Below are 22,125 nucleotides of genomic sequence, written 5' to 3' on the forward strand. Positions count from 1 at the left end.
ATGTATTCCAGAGTCAATAAATACAGCTTTTCTCAGGTAACAAATATAGTCATTTGTCAAATTCAAGTGCTCAGTCTTTTGTATAGCCTCCAGAAATATATCTGGTTGAGAGTTGCAAGGCATAAGAAACAAGCTTATAGACATTCCTTCATCGCCTCTGCTGCAGGTCCCTCCTCTAGCTTACAGCTTTGAATTCATGAATTCATATCTTGACTTCCCTTCATGATGGATTATGAAAAAAAACAAGTAAGGCAAATAAAGCTTTTATTCCCTTTGGTACTTTTAGTCACAGTCCTATTGAAGCTTTAGAAAAACAAACTAATACTGATGCCTAAGTTGGGCAAATGTGAATATTAGTTATTATTTTAGAATGGCTTGCAATCAGGTAAAAAAAAAAAATACTTGTGCTAAGTATTAGTAAAAGACACAATGATTTCCTGTACCTAAAATAATTATCCACTGGAAATTTGTTAAAATACCCTGATTCAAGTGGACAGAAGAATGCAGTCTGGTTAAGGTCTCCTTTTTGGCTCACAGAGCATATTCTGACTGTGTCCTTTGCAGAGTATAAATGGTTAGGTGAAAGCCACTCTCAGATTTCTCTTACAGGACATCAATGATATTTCCATGCTGAACTCCCACGGGCTAATCAGAGTCCTTTCTGCCCTCACAAAACTACAATGATGCGTCACTTTTGACTGTAAATTAAAAATAAATAAACATTTGGTCAGTAGTAACCATTACAAATCAGCTGGCACTCTTAAGTAGAACATGATTTTTTTTTTTTTCTGAATTTGGTTCCTATTGCTTTTGTAAAAGAATCTGCAAATGTCATGCTGTACTCTAACGTATCAAAAACAAAATTACACTTGTGTGGGTCAAATGCTCTAAACAAATGTCACTGAATAAAAATCAAGATGCTGGACACTTTTTTTCTGCAGACTCAGAGTAATCAATTTCCATGAAACTATAGATTTTTTTCTTTGTCTTCAGAATCAGTAATGTGCATCTCCAGATTCATATTTCCACATTCACATTTGCCTCTGGTCAGTCAGGACATAACGCACACTGAAAAATACTCAAAGGTTGGGTAATTCTGGATGGCTCTCATGTTCACACCCTTTATTTAATCACAACTTCAATATCTCTTTTGACATGTAATGTAAGTTAATGAGTATTTTAATTAGGTCATGGATTTTTTTATGAGCCATTATTCCATCAAGCACAATAGTCTAAGAGAATAAAATGTTTTAGGAAAAATTAATCTGTGTAAAAATTGAAAGTGCATTCTCTGTATGAGTTATTTATCTGTTGCTGAGATAGAAACACCTTGATCAAAAGCTACTTATAGAAGAGAAGCTCATTTTGACTTAAAGTTCCAAAGGGATAAGAATCGATCATCAGGGAGGCACAGAAACAAAGGATTGGCAAGGCAGCAGGAAGAGGAAGCTGAGCAATCACATCTTTAACGATAATAACAGAGCGCAGAGATAACTATGAGCTTCAAATCCCATCCCAGGGACATAGATCCTGCATCAAGTCCTAAACTCCCTCAAGCAGAAATACAGCTGGGCAGTAGGCATGCAAGTGCTTGAGCCTATAGGAGACAGTTCTCATTTAAACCACCACAGTTATCGATAGGTCTCCCACATACTATTTTTATAATGTGTAAGTTAATCATATCTCAGATTTTGTTAAAACAAAAAAGAAAAAGAAAAAGAAAAAACGCTTACACTTTCTTTTTTTTCTGCGTTTTAAAACTTGATCCTGGGAAAAGAAAGTACATGGTTTAGTTTTCTGAGAGATTTAGCCCAGCAAGACAAAAGACTTCAGGAATTTGAAATCAAAAGACATGTGAAAACATGCCATTTAACAGAAAATCTGGGGTTAATACACTGAAAATCCAGCCTAGAGAGAACAAAGTCAAGAAGAAATCAAGGCCTAAAGGAAGAAAGCAGAATCAAGAATATAAAGCAAGAGATCAAGTTTGAAAAAGATGAAGGTTTCAGAAAGTAAGAAAGAGGTCACTTGAATAAGGTGGAAAAAAAATGAATGAAAAGATGTAGATGGCCCAGGGAGTACAGGAGGTGCTTCTGAGTATCTGTTTTTGGTGCATGAATATAGAGTGCTAGACAAATCCTGATGAGGGAGTTTGGACTGAGATTTCTCTTAATGCTATTCTTACTAAGCCACACCCTCATTGAGTGTCATTTAAATTAAAAAACAGAATATGTTGCTGAGAATTACTTGATGCATTTTCTAAAACATTTTTGGGTACCAGTATAAGTAAGTTAAAAAAATGAAAAATGAGATGTCTTTTAGTTTATTAGAATGTTTATATAATATGATCTTAATATAAGCTCTGGTGATGAACTAGTATCTGGTTATATAGATCCTTAATGTATCTCTTGATAATGTAAAAGCTGATTTACTTTCTGAAATTTCTGAATTAAGACCCTAAGAAACTATTTTGCTCTGCATTTATAGTCCTATGTTTTAGCAACACCCCTTGGCGTTATTCAATGTCCTGTGACAGGAAGAATATTTCCTCTTTCTGTTTTATAAAAATGGCAATAAAAAATTGATGGATTCTCACTACTCTGTTCACTGACATTGTCTAATTATTAGCTCCACAGGAAAAATTAAATTTTAATTTTAATGTCATTGTAAAGGACCAGGGATTGTCTCAGCACGAGAAGATGTCATAAAGGTTGAAGGTGTTTTGTTCGCTAACCACCTGTTCAAATCTTAAAAATTTATACAGTTTTTTCAGGCTCTTATGTGTCTATTCTTTATGCTGAGATGCTATATTACAGTCACTACATTACTAAATTATTGGGACTTAAAATAGCTCCTCTATATAAGGACTACTGAACATGCAATGTAACATAAAAATATCATTTAAATCTCTAAATTGATATATATATATACATACATACATATCTGTACATATATAATTATAAAATCTTATACTTTTTATATTTATTTTTATTATTAGTTACACTTCATTAGCTCTGTATCCCAGCTGTATCCCACTCTCATTCCCTCCAAATCCCACCCTCCCTCCCTCATCTCCTCCCTGCCCCTTTCCAAGTCCCCTGATTAGGGAGGATCTCCTCCCCATTCATCTGACACTGTTTTATCAGGTATCTGAAGGACTGACTGCAAAGTCCTCCTCTGTGGCCTAGCAGGCCTGCTCCTCCAGTGAGGAGGTCAAAGAACCTGTCAATGAGTTCATGTCAGAAATAGTCCCTGTTCCCCTTACTAGGGTATCCACTTAGTTACTGAGCTACCACGGGCTATATCAGAGCAGAGGTTCTAGCTTATATCCATACAAGGTCCTTGGTTGGATAAACAGTCTCATATAAGACCCCTGTGCCCAGATATATTTTGCCCTTGTGGTGTGCCTATCCTCTCCACGTCATATTAACTCCCCCTTTTTCATATGATTCCTTACACTCTGCTGAAGGTTTGGTTATGAGTCTTAGTATCTGCTTGGATATACTGCTAGGTAGAGTCTTTCAGAGGCCCTCTGTGGTAGGCTCCTGTCCTGTTACTTGTTTTCTCCTACATCCAATGCCCATCCCATTTGTCTTTCTAAGTGAGAATTGATCATCTTACCCTGAGTCTTCCTTGTTTATCTTCTTTAGGTGTATAGATGTCATTATGTTTATCATATCTTATAGGTCTATAGAAGTAAGTATATACCATGTGTGTCTTTCTCTTTCTGGGATACCTCATTCCCACCATCTTTTCTAGATCCCACCATTTGCTTGCAAATTTCATGATTTCCTCATTTTTGAGCCCTGAGTGGTATTCTATTGTGTAAAAATACCACAAATTCTGTATCTATTAACCTGTTAATGGACATCTGGGTTGTTTCCAGGTCCTGGCAATTACAAATAAAGCTGCTACAAACATGCTGAGCAAATATCCTTATTGTGTACTTAAGCAACTTTTGGATATATGCCTAGGATTGGTATAACTGGGTCTTGAGGAAGCACTATTCCTACTTGTCTGAGAAAGCACCAGATTGATTTCCAAAGTGCTTTTACCAGTTTACAATCCCACCAGCAAAAGAGGAATGTTCCCCTTTCTCCACAACCTCTCCAGCATGTGTTGTCATTTGAGTTCTTGATTTTAGCCATTTTTATGAGTGTAAGGTGAAATCTCAGGATCGTTTTGATTTGCATCTCTCTGATGGCTAAGGATGTTAAGAATCTCTTTAAGTGTTTCTCTGCCATTCTATAATTCTCTGTTTAGCCCTGTGCCTCATTTTTAATTGGATTGCTTGAATTGTTGCTGTTTATCTTCTTGAGTTATTTATATATACTGGATATTAGCGCTCTATCAGATATAGGGTTGGTGAAGATCTTTTCCCAAAATGTACTGTCGTTCTATTTTGAGGACAGTGTTCTTTCCTTTACAGAAGCTTTTCAGTTTCATGAGGTCACATTTATAGATTGTTGATCTTAGAGCCTGTGCTGTTGGTGTTCTGTTCAGGAAGATGTCTTCTGTGCCAATGAGTTCTGGGTTCTTCCCCAATTTTTCTTCTAACCGATTTAGAGTATATGGTTTTGATGTTGAGGTCTTTGATCCACTTGGTCTTTAGTTTTGTGCAGGGTGATAAATATGAATCTATTTGCATTTTTCTGCATGTAGCCAACCAGTTGGACCTACACCATTTGTTGAAGATGCTGTCTTTTTCCATTGAATGGTTTTGGCTTCTTTGTCAAAACCCAAGTATTTATAGATGTGTGGTTTTGTTTTTTTGTTTTTTTTTTCTGGGTTTTCTATTCAGTTCTATTGATCCTCCTTTCTGTTTCTTGCCAATACCATGCAGTTTTTATTACTATTGCTCTGTAGTACAGCTTGAGATTGGGGATGAAGATACCTCCAGATGATCTGTTGTTATATAGCATTGTTTTGGAGATTCTGGGTTTTTATTCTCCATATGAAGCTGAGAATCTTTCTTTCAAGGTCTGTAAAGAATTGAGTTGGTATTTTGATGGGAATTGCATTGAATCTGTTGATTGCTTTTGGCAGAATGGCCATTTTCACAATGTTAACCCTACCAATCCATGAGCATGGGAGATCTTTCCATCTTCTGATATCTTCTTCAATTTCTTTCAAAGCCAACATCATTCAAGGCCAATTATAAATTTATTTTACAGAATTTCTCTATGAAGGGAAACAAATGTCTAGTTGGATATTTAGAGTACTTTAAATGACTCATTTTTTTCAATTCATACTCTATGAAATTATTTTATAAACTATGCAAGATTTTTTGCTTTATTATTTAAGGTTTTTTAAATATACGGGCATCATAAGAAAATCATGGGGGAATCCAAGATGGCGGCACCAGTAATACACTGTGTCTGAGGAGCAGGACAGCAATGTCCATACATTGACCAAGAGACGGAACTCTGGGTCCTAAAACAACAGGAATCGTACTTCCCAGGTGATAGAAAACTCTACTGTATGGGTTTCAGTCAGGTCCACTCTCAAGTCATCCAGCCAGAATCCGGAAGAGATCCCGGATCACACAGGCACTCAGTCACCAGACCAGAGCCACCAGCCTGCATGTCCTGTTCACCTTCTCAGGCTGAACTGTGGGTACCAAATCACCTTGGGAGTCCAGGTCCCAAGAAAACCCCACAGGGAAGGAAGCAAGCAGGACTGACCTCAGGTCACCTAGTCTATCCCTGGAAAACATTCCGCAGACTGGCGGGCACACAGCCCCTAGCCCAGAGACCTGTTGCACCTCCCAACTCTCCTTGACAGATAGAACTGTGAGCTCCAGGGCTCCAGAGACTGGGTTTCCCTGTAGGGAGAAAACCCCACAGGGAGGGAAACAGCAGGTCCCAGCTTAGAGCACTCAGCCGACCCACTACCACCACCACCACACACGGTCAAGTTCTCTGGAAAAGTTCTCAGGTTCCCAGTCACCAGCTTGGAGCCACAAACCACCAGCGCCTGCATGGTCTACGTGCCACCAAAAACACCACAGACAGGATCTTCCTGTTGAGAGAAAACCCCATGGTGGAAGAAACATCTGGCTCTATCTCAGAACACCTAGGTACAGAAAAGTTTCTGGTTATCCATAGGCTACAGGCTCTAGCCTCCTGCTGCATGCATGAGAGCAATGCTCACCTGCTACTGATTATTGCTTGGACACTAAATTTACAGCAAGAAACCTAGAAGCAGGGCAGTTGTCTCCAGAACATCTCTCGGTGAGAGGAGAACCCTCTCAACTAACAAGGACCACAGTTACCATTCAGGTCTGTACGCATGAAATGAGCTGTGGCAATTCCTGAAAAACACCAAGCATTCAGTGACCATATTCAAAAAATTGAGGAGGCCTCCTTCAGGAAAAATCATCTTCCTGCAAAGGGGATTCTCCCACCACAGGATTCCAGGGACCATCAGAAACTAACACCCAACACCTAAGAGAGCCCAATGGGTAGAGGCCAGCGTAAAAGCTCAACCAACAAAAGACAGAGCAATATGGCATCTCCAGAACCCAGTTATACAGGGGCAAACATCCCTGGATAACCCAGCATAAATGAAATTCAAGAAGATTACTTTACATCTATGCTTATGAAGAGGATAATTGAGCAGACAAATAAATGCATAAACAACTAGAGGAAGATAAAGTCAAACAGATTATGGCTATCCGTAAAGAAATAGAGAAAGCTAAAGACAAACAGATTATGGCCATCCATAAAAAAATACAGGAAGATGCAGCTAAAGAGTTTGTGGCCTTCAGAGAGAAAATACGTAAATCACTGAAAGAAATAAAAGAAACAGAGAATTGTTCAAACAAACAGCTGAAAGAATTGAAGGAAAAACAGGAAAATAGAGTCAGACAGGTAAAGTACATCAATAAAACGGCTCAAGATCTGAAGACAGAATTGGAAATATTAAAGAAAACACAAATAGAGGAAATTGTGGAGAGAAAGAAATTAGGGAAGAAAACAGGAATTACAGAGGGAAGCATAACCAATAGACTACAAGAAATGGAAGAAAGAATCTCAGGTGTAGAAGATACAATGGAAGAAATCGATGTATCCGTCAAAGAAATTGTTAAATCTAAAAAATTCCTGACACACACCCTCCAAGAAATCCAAGACAACATGAAAAGTCAAAGCCTAAGAATAAAAGGAATAGAGGAAAAAGAAGATTCCCTCCTCCAAGGCCCAGAAAATATATTCAACAAAATCATTGAAGAAAATTTCTCCAACTTAAAGGAGAGGCCAATAAGAATACAAGAGGCCTACAATACACCCAATAAATTAGACCAGAAAAGAAAATCCTCCTGCCACATAATAATCAAAACAGTAAGTATACAGAACAAAGAAAAAAATACTAAAAGCACAACGGAAAAAGGCCAAATAACATATAATGGCAAACCCATCAGAATCATACCTGACTTCTCAACAGAGACTATGAAATCCAGAAGGGCCTGGACAGATATAATGCAGACCCTAAGAGAACAGAGATGTCAGCCCAGGCTACTATATGAGCAAAATTCTCAGTCTTCATAGATGGAGAAAACAAGATATTCACCGACAAAAACAAATTTCAAAAATACCTACACACAAATCCAGCATTACAGAAGATACTAGAAAGAAAAATACAACCCAAGAAAACTAATTACTTTCAAGAAAACACAGGGAATAATTTACCTCACTATAGCAAAACAAAAAGTAGCCAAGCACAAAAACTAACCTCCACAGCCAACATCAAAATCAGAGGATCTAACAACCAGTGGTAATTAATTTCTCTCAACATCAATGGATTCAATTCTCCAATAAAAAGGCATAGACTAACAGAATGGATGCATAAACAAGACCAAAAAATCTGTTGCATACAAGAAACACACCTAGGTCACAAAGATAGACATTACCTGAAGGTAAAGGGCTTGAAGAGAGTTTTCCAAGCAAATGGACCCAAGAAGCAAGCAGGAGTAGCCATTCTAATATCTGATAAAATAGACTTTCAACCAAATTTAATAAAAAAATATGGGGAAGAACACTTCATACTCATCAAAGGAAAACTTTACCAGGAAAACATCACAATCCTGAATATCTATGCCCCAAATACAAGGGCACCCACACTTGTAAAAGAAACATTAATAAAAATTAAACCACACATAGATCTCCACACATTAATAGTGGGAGACTTCAACACCCCATTTTCAACAAAGGACAGGTCAACAAAACAGAAATTAAACAAAGAAACAATATCTCTGATAGTGATCATTATTTAAATGGACCTAACAGACATTTATAGAACCTTGCACCCAAACACAAAAAAATTTACCTTCTTCTCAGCACCTCATGGAACCTTCTTCAAAATAGACCATATGGTTGGTCACAAAGAAAGCCTCAACAGATACAAGAAGATTGAAACAATCCCTTGTATCCTATCTGATAACCATGGACTAAACCTGAACCTCAACAACAACATAAATAACAAAAAGTCTACACACACATGGAAACTGAACAACTCGCTACTAAATGACAGTAGGGTCAGGGAAGAAATAAAGGAAGAAATTAAAATCTTCCTAGAATTCAGTGAGAATGCAGACAAATTATACCCAAACTTAAGGGAAACAATGAAAGCAGTGTTAAGTTGAAAGTTCATAGCACTAAGTGCTTTTAAGAAGAAATTTGAAATGTTTCATTCAAGCAACTTAATGGTTCACCTAAAAACCGTAGTGGGGAAAAAAAAAAAAAAAGCAGACACACCAAAAAGGAGTTGATGACTGGAAATAATCAATCTCAGGGCTGAAATCAATCAATTAGAAACAAATAAAAATTCAAAGAATCAATGAAACCAAGAGCTGGTTCTTTGAGAAAGTCAACAAGATAGACAAACCTTAGTCAAACTAACTAAGAGATAGAGAGACACTATCCAAATTAACAGAATCAGAAATAGAAAAGGGGACATAACAACAGACACTGAGGAACTCCAAACAATCTTTAGGACTTACTTCAAAAGTCTATATGCCACAAAATTTGAAAATCTAAATGGGCAATTTTCTTGATCGATTCCACTTACCAAACCTGAATCAAGACCAGGTAAATCAATTAAATAGTCGGATATCCCCTAAGGAAATAGAAGCAGTTATCAAAAGCCTCCCATCCAAAAGAAAGCTCAGAGTCAGATGGTTTCAGCACAGAATTCTACCAGACCTTCAAAGAAGACCTAACTCCAACTCTCTTCAAACTATTCCACAAAATAAGAACAGAAGAAACACTACCAAACTCATTACAGTCACCTTGGTACCTAAACCTCACAAAGACCCAACAAAGAAAGAATTTCAGGCCAATCTCCCTTATGAACCTTGATGCAAAAATACTCAACAAAATACTTGCAAACTGAATACAAGAACACATCAAAGATATCATCCACTATGACCAACTAGGCTTTATCCCAGATTTATAGGGGTGGTTCAATATATGGAATCCATCAATGTGACCACCATATTAACAAACTGAAAGAAAAAAAAAAATGATCATCTCTTTAGATGCTGAAAAAGCATTTGACAGAATCTGATATCCATTCACATTTAAAGTATTGGAGAGATCAGGGATACAAGGTGTATACCGAAACATAGTAAAGGCAATATACAGAAATCCTATAATCAACATCAAACAAAATGGAAAGAAACTTAAAGCAATCCTACTGAAATCAGGGATAAGACAAGGCTGACCACTCTCTCCAATATATCTCTTCAACATAGTTCTTGAAATCCTTGCTAGAGCAATAAGACAATTGGAGGAAATCAAGGGGATACAAATCGGAAAGGAAGACATGTTGGTATAATGTGTTTTTTTTTTTTATGTATACACCTTACTCTTGTTCATTCAAGTACTGATTTCTACCCCACCCCACCCCCAACTCTCTGGTTTCAATCTGTATATTGCATTGTGATACTTATTCTAAGCATCTTGTTTCAACTCTTGTGTAAACAGGAACAAAATAAAGCAACTGGACACAATGTTGAGCAGGTAGGAGCCAGAGGACAGGAAAGAGGGGAGGAGCCAGAAGGCAGGAGAGGAGTAGGAGGAGAAGGAGGAGAAGGGGTGAGAGGAGAACTAGGAGAGCAGAGCTGGAGGAGAGATCTTGGGAGGACGTGGAGCATGAACCAGACTTAAGATTTCACAAAAAGCAAGTATAATGTGGAAAATCTCAATGTTAGGAAACTGAGGGCTTGGAGGTTTAGGAGGGAGCAAATATTGCCCAGCATTGTGTACTGGGTTAACTAAAAGTCCAGTCTCTGTATGGTGATTTGGTTAAACAGCTGTTTAAGATTAACAGCAAGATTTACTAGAAGATAAACCAATAGTAAATATTAATAGTCTCTTAAAACAAAGAAGACAAAGTATCACTATTTGCAGATGATATGATAGTATATCTGAATGACCCCAAAAATTCTACCATGGAACTCCTACAGCTGATAAACACCTTCTGCAAAGTGGCTGGATACAAAATTAACTAAAAAAAAAAAAAAATCAGTAACCCTCCTGTATATAAAAGACAAAATGGCTGAGAAAGAAATTAGGGAAATAACACCCTTCACAATAGTCACAAAAGACATAAAGTACCTTGGTGTGACCCTAACCAAGAAAGTCAAAGACTTGTATGAAAAATATTTTAAGACTCTGAAGAAAGAATAAGAAGAAGATATCAGAAAATGGAAAGATCTCCCATGCTCATGGCTTGGCAGGATTAACATAGTAAAAATGGCCGTCTTACCAAAAGCAATCTATGGATTCAATGCAATTCCCATCCAAGTACCACACAATTCTTTGCAGATATTTAAAGAAAAATTCTCAACTCCATATGGAATAAAAATAAACTCAGAATTGTTAAAACAATCCTCTACAATAAAAGATCTTCCGGAGGTATCTCCATCCCTGATTTCAAGCTGTACTATAGAGCAACAGTAATAAAAACTTCGTGGCTCTGAAACAGAATGGTGGATCAATGGAACGGAATAGAAGACCTAGAAATAAAACTACACAATTATGGACACCTGATTTTTGACAAAGCTACTAAAACCATACAATGGAAAAAAGATGGCATCTTCAACAAATGGTGGATGGAGAAAACCTAGAACCCCTGCACAGATGTAGGCCATGGCAGCTCAGTATCCAAGTAGATTTCCTAGTAAGCGGAACAGGGACTGTGTCTGACATAAACTCAGTGGCTGGATCTTTGCTCACCTCCCTCTAAGGGGACTGCAGCCTTACGAGGCCACAGAGGAAGACAATGCATCTACTATATTCTAAGTACAGTAAAATAAATACAATATTATTGTTCTAATTATGTAGGAGATATTGTAAAAAACACTCTATGGCTAGAGTGAAAAGAAACCATTCCTCTCCAAATCTGAAAACTTGGATACATATAGTTAGAAGATAAGAGGGCTGTTATATTCAATTAAGACAGCAGCATACTGAATGTTACTAAAGAGGAACAGAGATATGCCTTGGACAATAAGGGTACTTGAAAGTAAAGCTGGCTGAGATTAATACCTATGATTCACATGGTAGAAGGAAAGGGCTGATATTTATCGTGTATCTTCTAATTTCCGCAAGCACACTACGTCACACACACACATTCACACAGACACACTAAACAAATAAATACAAATATTAAACCAATAACACTACAGCAATCTCTTTTGCACAATGAATTGCACAGGAAGGAGAGAAACATGATGAATATGAACTGAGAATTAAGCAGAGACCAGAAGATGAAGGTCTGTGTATTCAAGCTGAAGGTCTTAGTGCTCGTCTTAAATGATTTCATGGTATTTTTATTTTAAATATTTTGAGATATCAAATATCTAATACTTGATTACTGGGTGTGCATATATTTGCCCTTATAATAAAATATTTTTGCCTTTTATCATGTTCCTTTTTTTCTGTCATTTCAATGTAGTTTTAAAAAGTAAATGATGTAAATGATGTGACCATTCCTCCCCACTGTACTTATTTATATCTAAACTAACTCATCATATTTTACAAAAATTAACTTAGAGGAAAACTACATATTTTGGATGAATATATAACAGCAGTGATTGTGTTTATTTGAGCAATTATATGTGACTATAAGCAGAATGGTAATTTCAGGAAATAGGCATTGTTCCCAGTAGTTTCTCATGAATATTTCATAAATTATTGGAAATGCTATTTCTAAGGCTTCATAGGTGGTTTGTCAGCCCCATAAATTGATAGGTCTTCATATTGAAATAATGGCTCAGCTGATGGTAAAGCCAGCATTTCCATGGGTTGAATGAGTTGTTTTATATGAAGACTAGAGTGTTTGCATAGCAACAAGACAGTTAAAGCTCTTTATGTTTCATTATGAGAGATTTAACTCATTGTATATTGTTTTCATATAGATTTAGGTTGTCATTTTATGAGGCATATGGAATTAATAGGTTATTTAAACATATTTGCTTTCTTTATCATTATAGATTATTATAATGCTTACCAGAAATTTTCAGACAAAAAATGTTGATATGCTCAAAACTCAATAGTAAAAACATTATGAAAGGTAGGAATTAATATATTCAATTTCAACAGTAGATAGTTTAAAGACTTAGTGGTAGCTGGTGGCATTAAAATAGAAAGAAAAGAAGATTCAGAATTATGCCACTGTTGCTTATTACACTATTATAAGTCAAGAGAAAGTTAAAAGAAAATAATTGATTATTAAAAGTTAAAAAAACCTATAATAGAAATGCTTGATCTTTCCTATTTGTTACTGTTATGTTAGTATCTGTTCAAGAAAAAAAAAAGGTTTTATTTCAGCAAATGTGCAATAAGAAAGTGTACCACACCATTGTAGATTTGGACTAGAATTCACGGATATAAAATAATAAATGCACAGATGCCTTCCCAGCCACTGCTGAGGAAAACACAGTTACCATTTTGACATTTAACATGTAGTAGCTCATATAATAAACAACAGCTTCAGGAATTATGTCCTATTATTTTCTGAAATCTGTATACTGAATAGGATAATTAGAGTAGACATAACATGTAGAAGGAGTTCAATGATAGAATCTCAGATTAAGAATGAAGACTCATTTCCTCGGAACCCCACCCCATGGGAGAGAACCACCCCCTGACACTATTAGAGACTCTGTTATGCCTAGCATAGCTGTCCTTGAGAGGCCCCATCCAACAGTGCATCAAACTGATGCTGAGACTCCCAGCTAAAACATTAGGCAGGAAGCAGCAAGTCCTGTTGAAAAATCAGGGGTGAAGGGAGACCACATAGAAAAAGCAGGAGCTCTACAAGAAGACAAACAGAGCTACCTAACCAAGGCGCGGGGGCGGTGGTTACAGAAGAAACTGAAGCACCCAGTGAAGGACTAGGTCTGGACACACCCTGGATCACTTACACATACGTAGATAATGAGTAGCTTTACCAACGTGTAGGTCCCCTAGAAAGGAGAGAGAGAGACCTCTCTCTGGAATGGATTCTGTTGACAGCTTTTCAATCACTTCCCCCTGGAAGGGCTCCCTTGCCATGCCACAGTACTAAGCCCTAATGTCACTTGATGTGCTGGTGTGAGTTGGTAGAGGGGAGAGTAGTATCTTATCTTATCTGAACAGTAAGGGAGAAGAAATGGAGGAAGAGAGAAGGAAGATGGAAATGGGGGAGAGGAGGAAAGGCTAAGTAAGCTAGGGAAGAAACGTGTATAAATAATTAATTAAAAATAAAGAAGATTCAATGAATTTCATGTCCCTTATTTATGGCAATATATGGCCAGAGTGTCAGGTTCATTACACGAAAGAATCATTTCCTAGGAAAATATTATGGCATAATTATATTTCATTCTTTGAAACAAATGAAGTAACTGAGACCAGTTATAAATTCTTTCGAAGGGAATTGCTTCTAACTAAAGTCAATGTAAATCGCTATATAAAAAAAGAAAAGATAAAGAAAAAGAAAACCAGTAAAGGATTATTGTAGTCATGAATACTCAATTTTATTTAATTCATTTATTATTGTTATCATTTTTATTAATTATAATTTATCCACTTTGAATCATGACTAAACCCCCTCACTCATCTCCTCCCAACCCTCCTCCTCTCTTCCCCCCCCCCATGCCTCTCCCCTAGTCCACGGATAAGGAGATCCTCCTCCCCTACTATCTGACCCTAGCCTATCAGGCCCCATCAGGAATGCTTAGATCCTTTTTTTCTGTGGCCTAGTAATACCATCACGCCATGGGTAAGTGATCAAAGAGCAGGCAACTAAGTTCATGCCAGAGACAGACCCTGCTCCCATTACTTGGAAACCTCATGAGGTTCCACAAGGAGACCAACAAAGCCAAAAATAATCTGGGCCCAGGAGTGCCTGCAGAGACTGATGAATCAACCAATGACCATCCATGGAGAGAACCTAGACTCCCTGCTCAGAGGTAGCCTATAGGCATCTCAGTATCCATGGGGATGGCCTAGTAATGGAGCAGGGGCAGTCTTTGGAATGAACTCCGTTAATTCATTTTTTATTGACTTCATAAAACTTTTTTTTTAAATAACAAAGACATTTATTGTTACTTAGGTAGCTACCTTTTCTTTCTCGAAATCATCGGACAGGTGTTATAATCATTATGGATACATTGCCACAAAATAAGAAACAAAGAACAAAAGTCTTGATGATTGCCAAAAATATAATAATTAAGTACAAAAGGATAAGAATTTATCCCTGAATACACTATGAGCTCTCTGAAGTCAGAATGAACTTAATCCTTTTGAGAATAGTCATAATAAAAAAAGACGGTAAAATTTATGTAAATACTTGGATTCTGAGGGCAGTTCTTGCTCTTGATATTGTGCTTACAATTTAATCTTAGTTTTTGGAGACACCATTTAATCACTTGCTAATTGTTCTTAGTTTTATCACTTTCACATAATATAAAGTTCATGGCATAGTCAATTTCCTTCTGAAATGTAGGTATTATATATTTAGATTTGCATATTATTACCGCAGTTCCATTATGGAGGGAACATATCAAAAATTAAGAAAATTATAATTCACCAGTGGAGATTTTGATTAATATTTATTTTTTGTTTGTTTGTTTATTTTTTCCATACACGGTTTCTCTGTGTAATAACCAGGCTGTCCCAGAACTCACTTTGTAAGCCAGGCTGGCCTCAAAATCAAAGCAGTCTGCCTGCCTCTGCCTCCCAAGTGCTGGCATTAAAAGCGTGTACCACAACTGCCCAACTATGTATTAATTTTTATGATTCTTTCTCAACTGTTGGTAAAGAAAACACTGTCAAATTGTTTCCTCAATTGAAAATAAAAAGACTTACTATCTCCCCCTTCTTTCATAAGATTCCCTTAATGCTGCCCAAATTTTGGCAGCATCAGCATCTGCTCTGATACCCTGCAGAGTAGAGCCTTTCAGAGGCCCTCTGTGATAGATTCCTGTCCTGTTCCCTGTTTTCTCCCTCTTCTACTGTCCATCCTCTTTGCCTTGCTGGATGGGGATTGAACATCTTAGCCAGAGTCCTCCTTCTTGATTAGTTTCTTTAGGTGTACAGATTTTAGTATGCTTATCTTATATTAAATGTCTAACATCCACTTATGAGTGTAGCCCATGGCAGTTCAGTGTCCAAATCAGTTCCATAGTAATGGGAACAGAGACTGTCTCTAACATGAACTGATTGGTCTGCTCTTTGATCACCTCCCCCTGAGAGGGGAGCAGCCTTACCAGACCACAGAGGAAGACAATGCAGCCACTCCTGATGAGACCTAATAGACAAGGATCAGAAGGAAGGGGACAAGGACCTCCCCCATCAGTGGACTTGGGGAGGGGCATGGGTGGAAAAGGGGTAGGGAGGATGGGACTGGCAGGGGAGGAGGGAGGGAGCCTCGGGAGATACAAAGTAAATGAACTGTAATTAATAAAAATAAAAAATTACAAAAAGAAAAAAAGGAAAGATAATTATAAGAATGTTTAATTATATTGAGAAAAGTTTTGACCGATGTGTCCATATATTAAAATGCAATCAAACAGTGTTGTCATTGTTCCCAAGGCTCTTGTTTATTGTTCTTAATACATTCAACACTGATACAGGCATCATCTTCTGAATGAGATGGAAGTTACTTTGCAACTCTACTGAATATTTTAATATGAAAATTATGCATCACTAATAATATAATCCCTTAGGCAAATAACTAATATATAATTTATCATATACTTACAGAAAATTATACTTATAAATGACTATGTACCCTTTAGATGTTTATACTATAAAATTAAAAAACAATCTTTGCAAATATGAGTAATTAGTTGATAACATTAACCATAATATCTCCCCTTGTCTCAAAAAATACTGTGCCTACTGAGCTCTTGAATCTATATTAAATAATGTTCATTCCTATTTGTTTCCTATTCCTCTATATTTCTTTTGTAATTTACATATGTTTCCATAATACCTTTTGTGTGTATGAAAATCTATTTGGTAAATTGTATAGTACAAGTGTCCCAAAAGAATTCTAATAGAGTACTGTTGATATCATTCAGCCCTGTTCTGTGTGTGTGTGTGTGTGTATACATGTACGCACCATAGATTTTATTGAAACATATTTATTTGTATCACCACTTTACAGAAGACTTAGAAAATGTAAAACTATTTATTCACATCCTTTTTGTACTTTATTTTTATTAATTACAGTTTATTCACTTTGTATCCCAGCTGTATCCCCTATTCCATCCCCTCTCATTTCCACCCTACCTCCCTCTTCTTCTCTTATCCCCAGTCCAATGATAGGGGAGGTCCTCTTCCTCTTCCATCTGACCATAGCCTATCAGGTCTCATCAGAACTGCCTGCATTGTCTTCCTCTGGACTGTTCCCCCCTCAGGTGGAGATGATCGAAGAGCCAGCTCATGAGTTCATGTCAGAAACAGTCCATGTTCCTATTATTGGGGAACTCACTTGGATACTGAGCTGCTTTGGGCTACTTCTGAGCAGGGGTTCTAAGTTATCTCCATGCATGGTCCTTGTTTGGAGTATCAGACTCAGAAAAGACCCCTGTGCTCAGATTTTTTGGTTATGCTGCTCTGCTTGTGGAGCTCCTGTTCCCTCCAGGTCTTTCCATCTCCCCCTTCTTTCATTAGATTCCCTGCACTCTGACCAAAGTTTGTTTATGAATCTCAGGATATGTTTTGATACCCTGCTAGGTAGAGTCCTTCAGAGGCTCTCTGTGATAGGTTCCTGTCCTGTTTCCTGTTTAATCCCTCTTCTGATGTCCATCTAATTTGCCTTTCTCAGTGAGGATTGATCATCTTACACAGGGTCCTCCTTCTTTCTTAGCTTCTTTAAGTGTACAGATTTTATTATGATTATCCTATATTATATGTCTAATATCCACTTATAAGTGAGTACAACAAGGACATTTGCTCAACCATGTTCATAGCAGCTTTATTCGTAATAGAATCTGGAAACAACTCAGATGTCCCTCAACTGAGGAATGGATACAGAAATTGTGGTACATTTACACAATTGAATACTACTCAGCAATTAAAAACCAGGAAAACATGAAATTCGCAGCAAATGGTGGGATCTAGAAAAGATCATCCTGAATGAGGTATCCCAGAAGCAGAAAAACACACAGGGTATATACTCACTCATAAGTGGATATTAGACATATAAGATAAACCTACTAAAATTTGTCTCTGGGATACCTCACTCAGAATGATCATTTCTAGATCCCACCATTTGCCTGGAAATTTCATGATTTCTTTGTTTTTAATTGCTGAGTAGTATTCCATTGTGTAATAGCTAACATGAATAACTCAAGTGACAACACATGCTGGAGAGGATGTAGAGAAAGAGAAACCTACTCCATTGATGGTGAGAATGTAAACTTGTACAACCACTTTGGAAATCAATCTGGCACTTTCTCAGACTATTAGGAATAGTGCTACGTCAAGATCCAGCTATACAATTCCTAGACATATCCAAAAGCTGCTCAAGTATACAACAAGGATACTTGCTCAACCATGTTCATAACAGCGTTATTTGTAATAGCCAGAAACTGGAAACAAACCAGAGGTCCCTCAGTTGAGGAATGGCACAGCCCTGTTCTAAATGAGAAAGAATGAGAAAGTCTCAGTTAGGTTTAATGCCAGTATTGATGAAAAAAAAAAAAAGAAAACTTTAATGCTGGGTTCTAGCAATTGTTTTTATATGATGAGATTTAGCATTATTTCCTGTTAGAGTACATCTGGCAGACTCTCCTATCACGAAAATGAAATGTAGATACTGTTATTAAATGTCTGTTCTCTTGTTGCTTCACCTGGATTGGCTTTAAGTTGACAGATATTTCTTGAATTGGTTCTGGATTGTTCAAAGTTTTCCATCCCAACACAGTGTGTACTAGATGTATTTACACCAACTCCATGTTCATGCAATTATTTATAGACTTATAATTCCATAATTATTTTGTTTTTGAACATGTTATATCTAGCCATCTCCAAAGTTAATACTTTACAGTCAATTTGATTTAAAAGGTGATAACTTTTATTATTTATTTGAGCATTAAAACAGTGAATAAGACAGATAGAAAATGCATGTCCATATATTTATTTTGGGGGGGCATGTTTTTACTGTGTAGCCTTGTCTGTCCTGGAACTTGCTCTGCAGACCAAGATGGCCTTGAACTCACAGAGTTCTGCCTGCCTTAGCCGACAATTGCTAGTATTGAAGGTATGTGTCATGACCACCTGCCTAGGAAATGTGTTGCCAAAGCTAACCTCAAACCAGTGAAACCTCTACATCTACTTGTTTCAGCAAATCCTACCAGAGTACAACACCACACATGGATTACATATGATTTTTATTACTATGTCTTATATGAGATACACTCCACTACAAATGCATAGTTTTCTTGTATGTGATTTTATTATACTTCAATGTCATAGTTTTTTTTTTAAACTGGAGTTCATAGGAAATAACAGTGATCATATTAAATGGCATGGCATTATGCACACTTTTTATCCCTGATTTATATTTTATTTTACACCTAAAATTACTGAAAAAAAGATGGTCAAATGAAATTTATGTAGTGTCTTCAAAGTTTTAAGACTTTTAGCTGGCATAAGTATATATAGTAAAAAGTAGTGAAAAGTTCTTATCATGAGAAAACTTACATTCTTTTTTAATTTAATTTTAATTTTTGTTAATTACACTTTGTTCACTTTGTATCCCCCCATAAACCCCTCCTTCTCCCTCCTCCCTTCCCTATCCCACCCGCCCACCCCCTTCTTCACTAAGCCCTTCCCCAAGTCCACTGATAGGGGAGGTCCTCCTCTCCTTCCTTCTGATCTTAGTCTATCAGATCTCATCAGGGGTGGCTGCATAGTCATCTTCTGTGGGCTGGGAAGGCTGCTCTCTCCTCAGGGGGAGGTGATCAAAGAGCAGACCAATCAGATTATGTCAGAGGCAGTCCCTCTTCCCATTATTATGTAACCCACTTGGACACTAAACTGCCATAGGCTACATGTGTGCAGGGATTCTAGATTATCTCCATGCATGCATGGTACTTGGTTGGCGTATGAGTTTCTGGGAAGACCCCTGTGTTCAAATTTTCTGGTTCTGTTGCTCTCCTTGTGGAGTTCCTGTCCTCTCCAGATCTTACTATTTCCCACTTCTTACATAAAGTTCTTATTCACTTGTAGATCATTTTGCTTTGGAAAATTCCCCTGATTTTATACAGCATTCATATGCTTTTTATTTTAAGTGCTTACTATATAGGCATGTAGGTCTGGGATAACTCAGTTTACCACTCAGATTTCATTAGTAACAGACTCTCAAGAAAGTGAATCATAAAGGAGTATATTTCTTTTAAAACTAACCAGAACATCTTTCTAGTATGTTTCCAATTAAAGAGTAAGAAATTACTACACTGAAAAAGGCAGTCATTAGTTTTTAGTGACATATATTTACTAACCTTTGCAAAATAAAATGAACATTTTGTTAAAATATTAAAATTTACTCTGAAAAAATAAATTATTTATATGTGACTATGTTTTATTATTCTAATAGGTAAGGGCATATTTTATTTTCTCCTTAGGGAAATTATTGAAAAAATAAGAGGAGTAAAGTCCAGTTATTTTCTCTAAAGAGATTAAATTTTTAAAATACTGCACATATGTTTGTATAGGAACTAAGAAAATAAACTCAACCAAGAAATGAAAACGTAATTATTGGCACTGCTGAAAAATTTACATTGTGATAAAAGGTGATATTCTCATACTCAGTGCTACAATGAAACGTGGGATAAGTAGCAATGGAATATTTAGCCAAAGAGAATAACTTCACATTAGTTATGCCTCTTTCTACCTGGAAAAAGTCCAGATTCACATTAAATCAATTCACAGCAGGCTGTTAAAATCTAGGACTCACTACCCTACTCTAAAGATAATCTGAAAGAAAACTATTCTAATGTATTTCATAATGTCATCAGTCATTATTTCTGACCTTGACAATATTCACTGTTCTGGTCAAATTGTGTATTGTATTAAGTTTTATTTTTAAAGTTACTTGTAATATATCATGAGAATAGTTTGTGATAACAGTTCTTAGGTGTGCCTCTTGTTTATTCTTGACACGTTAACTCAGGCGTACTTTCACTCTCAGCTGCTATGTTATCTTCCATAACTTTTGTTTTGTTTGTTTTCTTTTGTTTGTTCGGTAAGCAATAGAAAAGAAGCATGAACCAAACTTCATGTCATACACATGCCATCGGTTATAACAGATGAAGCAGCTCAGGTAATTGAGGTATGCAGAGTTATTCCCCATAATAACAATATTGCTACAATGTCTCTTTGTATGAGGAAAGTTCTCTTTCTAAGGAAAAAACACAAAGCAGTCTCTTCAGATAAAATAAACTTCTAGTTTTATAATCATTGTTGATAGAGCCAAGATGAGAATATCTGAGGATGTATGGGCTGGATGAAGTGGAGGGTTTAAATTATAGAACAAATGAACACAGTGACTGGAAGATATAAAATGAATTACAGGTCAAGGGCAAAGAGTTAGTGGAAAGAAAATGAGAGAAGAGACAGGAAAGACAGAGCAAGGTAGGAAGGTCAACAGAGTAGTGTATGTTCAAAATAAACTGGCTCTGTCCTTTTTTGGTCTCTTCACATATGCGAGCAGGTAATAGTCAACATTTGTCTGTGTCTGATTTCAGATAACAAGATATCCACGAGCATCACTTATGATACCTTAATTACAGATTTTCCTTCTATTTTAAATTTTAATATTATAATGTAATTATTCCATTTCTCCTTTCCTTGCCTTCAAGCTTTCAGATTCATGGCATTTTTCTCTTTCTGGTTGTTACTTATATATGTGTGTAAACATATAGACTTCTAGATACATAAGTACAAATTTGCTCAGCCTGGTTAGTATTACTTATACATATGGTTTGGGGGATGACCATGGTATTAGACAATCAATTAGGTCTGCTTTTCCCTGGGGAAGAGTGTTTCCTTCACTGAGGGCATTTCATGAGAACATTTTCTTCATTAATTAATATGTTTATGTATATTTTAGTTAATTCAATATTTTATTTATTGTGAAGAGAGTTTCAGTGTATGTGGAACTGTAGATGTCTCCTGGATATTAATATTTTTCTTCTTTGAGTATATATCTATTTGGGAAACTGTTGTACAATTGCATACATATACATATATATATATGTATATCTTTTCTTTATAGAAATTCCCATACTGTTTTCAAAAATAGCATTCCTCTTTATAGATACAAAAATAGACAAGAAAAATAAGTTCTGGGATTTTAATGATTAAAAAGAGTTTCCCATAAGTTTCAAAATAACTACAAGAAAGAGGGTTAGAACATTTCTGCTTATGAAAATGTTGAATACCCCTTTAATTTGATTATGACAATTATATGCTTGTGTATTTGTCAGTATTGTGTAAAGAAAAAGAACCAAAGAGATGACTTTTCATTTATCATATAATTATGTATTTTTACATATAATTAATTAAATCATATTATTTTTAGATAATTTTGCAGCTATTATCTCAAACATTGGAAGGCTGGCAACCT

The sequence above is a fragment of the Meriones unguiculatus genome, chromosome 9 (assembly GCF_030254825.1).
Source record: "Meriones unguiculatus strain TT.TT164.6M chromosome 9, Bangor_MerUng_6.1, whole genome shotgun sequence".
Lineage (NCBI taxonomy): Eukaryota > Metazoa > Chordata > Mammalia > Rodentia > Muridae > Meriones > Meriones unguiculatus.